Below are 6,224 nucleotides of genomic sequence, written 5' to 3'. Positions count from 1 at the left end.
TCCTTTTTCAATGCATTTGAATTCCTCTCTGAAGGCTTCATGTTGCACACAGTGAATGATTGCTGTTTTGGCTTGTGACAACTCACTTGTACCGCATGGTTTATTACAGTCATGCCAGCCTCTGCAGCTGGTGTTGTCTGCACCTTCATGGAAGGATCTTGCAACATGAATGAGTCGTGCTGTGGCTCAATTGAGAGCTTTCCAGCTTGAGAACCTCTCAAAGCGATGAGAGCCGAGTTGAGCTCCAGAAACTTTAGATACTTTGGATATAAACGAGAACTATCTTACTGTCTGTGTAGAACTTGGCTGCATGTATATCAATGTCAATTTCGTCTTTGATCAGTTCATACATCTCAACAGCTAGCAAAGCCGCACACAGTTCTAGGCGTGGGATAGTGTGGGCCGGACGAGGGGCCAATTTTGATTTCCCCATGACAAATCCAACATGGCATTGACCTTCCGTGTCAATAACTCTCAGGTAGGCTACCGCTCCTATGGCTACTGTAGAGGCATCCGAGAAGATGTGTAGCTCTCTTCTTTGAGTGGTAGACAAGGAGACTGGGATGTAGGTCTGCTGTATATTCATATGTTCCAACTCCATCAAAGATTCCTTCCACATTTTCCATTCCTCTTCTTTTTCTGTGGGAAGAGGGGCATCCCACTCACTCTGATTAGAAGAGAGTTCTCTGATTAAGGCTTTACCTTGCATTGTTATTGGAGTTACGAACCCAAGGGCGTCATAAAGACTATTCACTGTGGACAGGATGCCTCTCTGCGTAAAAGGCTTCTCATTGTGGGACACCTGGAATGAGAAGCTGTCTGTTTCCAGGTTCCAAGAAAGTCCCAGACTCCGTTGAAAGGGGAGTAGATCCACTCCTAGGTCCAGATCTTTTAAGTCTCCATAGGGAAGGCTTCCATAACTGTTTTGCTATTGGATGCAATCTTGTGTAGTTTCATGTTGGACTCCGCCAACATTGCTTGTGTTTTTCTTAGAATGTTGACAGCTTCTTCTGTAGTAGCTACTGATGTCAGACCATCATCGACGTAGAAGTTCCTCACTACATATTGCTTGGGTTCTGACCCGTGTTCCTTCTCACCCTGTAGCACTGCTCGTCTCATGCAGTAGATGGCTACGGCTGGTGAAGGGCTGTTCCCAAATACATGGACTTTCATCCTGTACACAGTTATGTTTCTATCTGGGTTGTTGTCATCATACCAGAGAAACCTTAAGTAATCTCTGTGATCCTCACGTACACCAAAACAGTAAAACATTTGTTGCACATCTGCTGTTAGTGCAATGCAATCCTTGCGGAAACGCATTAGGACACCCAAGAGTGTGTTGTTTAAGTCTGGACCACTGAGCAGAACATCGTTAAGTGACACGCCTTGACACTTCGCACTGGAGTCAAATACTACTTGTATTTGTTCAGGCTTTTGTGGATGGTAAACACCAAATATGGGCAGATACCAACGTTTTTTGTCTCCCTCTAGTGGCTGTGAAGGTTCGGCTTGGTCGTTATCCAGCATCTTTTGCATGAAGTCAATAAAATGACGCTTCATGTCAGGCTTTTTGTCTAAAGTCCTGCGAAGTGATGTGAGACGGTTCATGGCCTGCTCCCTGTTATTAGGAAGGCGACGTCTAGTGGGGCGAAAGGGTAATGAAGCCACCCAGTTGTTTCCATCATCCTGGAAAACCTGTTTGTCCATAATGTCCAAGAAGGCTTTGTCCTCCACTGATGGTGCTGGTTTATCATCGTCTTGTGTTTTGTTGAACACGGAACATCCCAGGCTGTCTGTGTTCACAGTTGTGATTGGATCTCTCGAGTGCACTGTAGAGGGAGAGATGTGTTTCTGAGCTACGCTGTTGTAGTTCTCTTTGAAGTATGTTTGTCCTGAACACGTTAACATTGGCTGGTCGGTGAGCCGTTCCCAGACAGACCTCACCCACAATGACCCACCCGAGGTCGAGTCGCTGTGCATAAGGAGTGTTGTGGGGCCCATTGATTTGCTCTCGTACCTTGTGTACCCTTAAGATGTCTCGTCCTAAGAGCAGGAGGATGGGAGCGTCTGGGTCCACAGCTGGAATTCTGTCCATAACTGGTTGCAGATGGGGTTGATGATACGCAATGTCGGGGGAGGGAATCTCCATCCTATCGTCTGGCATCATATCACACTCTATCAGAGTAGGGAGAGTGAGCTGCATGTGTCCATCTATAGACTCCACCATGAAGTTGACGGCTCTCCTGCCTGAAGTCTCTGTTACCCCAGAACACGTCTTCATGGTGTATGGAGCAGAGTTGTCATTGATGTTGAAGAGACTGAAAAACTCTGTCTTGGCCAGAGATTTGTTACTCTGTTCATCAAGCACTACATACATTTTGACAGCTTTCTCTCTTTTCCCAGCCGGATAAGCTTTGACTTTGATATTTTTGAACATGATCTTGGATTGACTGCCTCACCACAGATCTCTGTACACTTTGAGGTGACAGATAGAAGAGCATCGTCACCTTGCTCCCCGCCATGCTCTGTCTCTGCTGTAGCGGTGTCTGTATTTGTAGGGGCTGGGCCTGGATGCAGAGCAGCAAGATGCCTGTCGCTGTCGCACTCAGAGCACTTGATTGAAACCTTACAGTCTTTAGCTCTGTGCTGAGTTGACCCACAACATCGGAAACAAATGCCATTGTCTTTGAGATATGATTTGCGCTCATCTAGAGTTTTGTATCTAAACCCACAACACTTTTTAAGAGGATGAGGCTTGTTATGTATTGGGCAGTGACGGTCAGGGTTTTCAACCTTTGTCTTACTGGGTTTGGTTTGGTGGTCTGAAGCCTCAGAAGACACATCTGTCTTGTATACAGTCACAGGTGTCTTGCTGCTGTACCTGGCAGGTTTCTCACTTTTCATGGACACCTGGTTAGTTGAGGTGTAGAGGGTGAAGCTGGGGTCATTTCTAATGTTCGCCTGGCTCCTGATGAATCTCGAGAAGAACGAGAATGGTGGGAATGCTACCCGATAGTCCTCCTTATATTTGGATCCCTGTGCTATCCATTTTTCTTGTAAACTGAATGGAAGTTTCTCTACAATAGGGTTTACCCCCCGAGATGTGTCCAGATAAGCGAGGCCTGGAAGGTACCCTTCTACTTTAGCACACTCCAGTTCGAGAAGAATGTCACCGAGTTCTCTTAGTTTGTGATTGTCTTTGTTAGTCAGTTTTGGAAAATCATCAATTTTCTTCAACAGTGCATTCTCAATCACTTCGGGTGTACCATAGCACTCTTCTAGTCGTTGCCAGACCATGTTAAGCCCTGCTGTTGCGTTGAAAATATGGACAGATCTAATTCTGTTTGCTTGCTCAGACGACTCTGCCCCCCTAGCCACTTGGTAATTAGATCTAACTCTTCCCTGGCTGATAAATTCAAGTCTCTGGTCGCATTGAGAAAGGATGCTTTCCATGCCCAATAATTTTCAGGGCAATCATCAAACTTCAGGAGTCCGGAACTCACCATCTCACGTCGTAGGAGGTACTTGGTGAGGTCTGGTGCCACTTGTGACTCAGGGAAGTTGTGTGTGTGTGACTGGAAGTGGGCTTGCTTTCCATTTCCACCATGCTGCTGTTCATTTCTTTTGAACAGAGAGTCTCTGCTCATGTTCTGTTTGCTACTTTCTGGATTATGGCATGTAGCTGGGTCAACACTAAGCTCTTGTTTCTCCACTTCAAATGGAAGTTCAGCAAAGTAGGGCCTAGCATGTTGTTGCACATACTCACATGTACGTTGGACTGGACTTAAGCGCTGTGTCCCTGTGTCTAGTTCTTTGCGAAGCTCTCTGCGTTCTGATCCTACAACTTCTTCAAAGGCTGCAGCTTCAGCCAATGCAGCAGCAGCTGCTCTCTCAACTTGGAGAACATATAAACTTGCCTCGAGGTCAGCTTTTTGCTTCAACAAACTGGCCTCTATTTCTGCCTTTTGTTTCATCACAGAAGCTTCCTTCTCAGCTGAAGAGCCTCTTCCATCTCTCTCTGTTGAACACCTGGCTCTGGTTGTTGCATCGTAGACTGCTGGTCTTCCCTAGGATAAGAGGCTTTGTTGGCTGATGAACGTAGAAACATAACCACCGTGTGCAGTTATTCTTGTGCTTGAGCCCGCTGTGATGATGTTTTTTCACTATTCTGCCCTTGAGTTGCGTTCCCATGCAAAACTAGACAGATAGCTAACAACTAAGTCTTCAATAAAACTCCCAAGGCGAGACTTTTCTTGAATGAATATATTGAAAACGTTTATGTTGTGAAACTGCAAAATACAGAAAAGAATATACTTTCAACTGTACTTGAAACGATACAAGACCACCGGTGAAGTGTTCATGAGAGAAGTCCTTATCAACCAGTGGAACGGAAGAATTCCTCAGTCCCGGCAGACTGTCAGAACATCATTTTTAATAGTTATGTGGGACTGATACCAGTGCGGAAGAGCTTTGTGAATGATTACCTTGACAATAGGAATCTTACTGTCTTGAAGACAAGTGAAAGATGTTTTCTTGTGAATCTCCACCTATGTACACTCAGCAGGCCTACAAATTGCACACCCTTTGGTTTGTCCATTTTCATCCCACACGTTTTTACATACATTTTCCAAAATGTAACATTTCAATAGCTCCTTGGTCATGTGACCTACTGGACTTAAAACAAGGTTCAGAAAGGCCACTGATTACCCTTCTGTCGCACACCCGTTGGTTTGTCCATTTTGGCCACTGATTACCCTTCTGTCGCACACCCTTTGGTTGTCCATTTTGGCCACTGATTACCCTTCTGTCGCACACCCGTTGGTTTGTCCATTTTGGCCACTGATTACTCTTCTGTCGCACACCCTTTGGTTTGTCCATTTTGGCCACTGATTACCCTTCTGTCGCACACCCTTTGGTTTGTCCATTTTGGCCACTGATTACCCTTCTGTCGCACACCCTTTGGTTTGTCCATTTTGGCCACTGATTACCCTTGTCGCACACCCGTTGGTTTGTCCATTTTGGCCACTGATTACCCTTCTGTCACACACCCTTTGGTTTGTCCATTTTGGCCACTGATTACCCTTCTGTCGCACACCCTTTGGTTTGTCCATTTTGGCCACTGATTACCCTTCTGTCGCACACCCTTTGGTTTGTCCATTTTGGCCACTGATTACCCTTCTGTCGCACACCCTTTGGTTTGTCCATTTTGGCCACTGATTACCCTTCTGTCGCACACCCTTTGGTTTGTCCATTTTGGCCACTGATTACCCTTGTCGCACACCTGTTGGTTTGTCCATTTTGGCCACTGATTACCCTTCTGTCGCACACCTGTTGGTTTGTCCATTTTGGCCACTGATTACTCTTCTGTCGCACACCCTTTGGTTTGTCCATTTTCATCCCACACGTTTTTACATACATTTTCCAAAATGTAACATTTCAATAGCTCCTTGGTCATGTGACCTACTGATTAAAACAAGGTTCAGAAAGGCCACTGATTACCCTTCTGTCGCACACCCGTTGGTTTGTCCATTTTGGCCACTGATTACCCTTCTGTCGCACACCCTTTGGTTTGTCCATTTTGGCCACTGATTACCCTTCTGTCGCACACCCGTTTTTGTCCATTTTGGCCACTGATTACCCTTCTGTCGCACACCCTTTGGTTTGTCCATTTTGGCCACTGATTACCCTTCTGTCGCACACCCTTTGGTTGGCCATTTTGGCCACTGATTACCCTTCTGTCGCACACCCTTTGGTTTGTCCATTTTGGCCACTGATTACCCTTCTGTCTCACGTGCCCTTTGGTTTGTCCATTTTGGCCACTGATTACCCTTGTCGCACACCCGTTGGTTTGTCCATTTTGGCCACTGATTACTCTTCTGTCGCACACCCTTTGGTTTGTCCATTTTGGCCACTGATTACCCTTCTGTCGCACACCCTTTGGTTTGTCCATTTTGGCCACTGATTACCCTTCTGTCGCACACCCTTTGGTTTGTCCATTTTGGCCACTGATTACCCTTGTCGCACACCCGTTGGTTTGTCCATTTTGGCCACTGATTACCCTTCTGTCACACACCCTTTGGTTTGTCCATTTTGGCCACTGATTACCCTTCTGTCGCACACCCTTTCGTTTGCCCATTTTCATCTCACACATTTTTTCAAACGTTCTAATTTCAAGTCAGGAAACCTAAAACGTACTCTGCCCATCCATGACAAATCACAACTAC

This window comes from Oncorhynchus keta, chromosome 11 (genome assembly GCF_023373465.1).
Source record: "Oncorhynchus keta strain PuntledgeMale-10-30-2019 chromosome 11, Oket_V2, whole genome shotgun sequence".
Classification (NCBI taxonomy): Eukaryota; Metazoa; Chordata; class Actinopteri; order Salmoniformes; family Salmonidae; genus Oncorhynchus; species Oncorhynchus keta.
Note: the sequence above shows the minus strand (reverse complement) of the source record.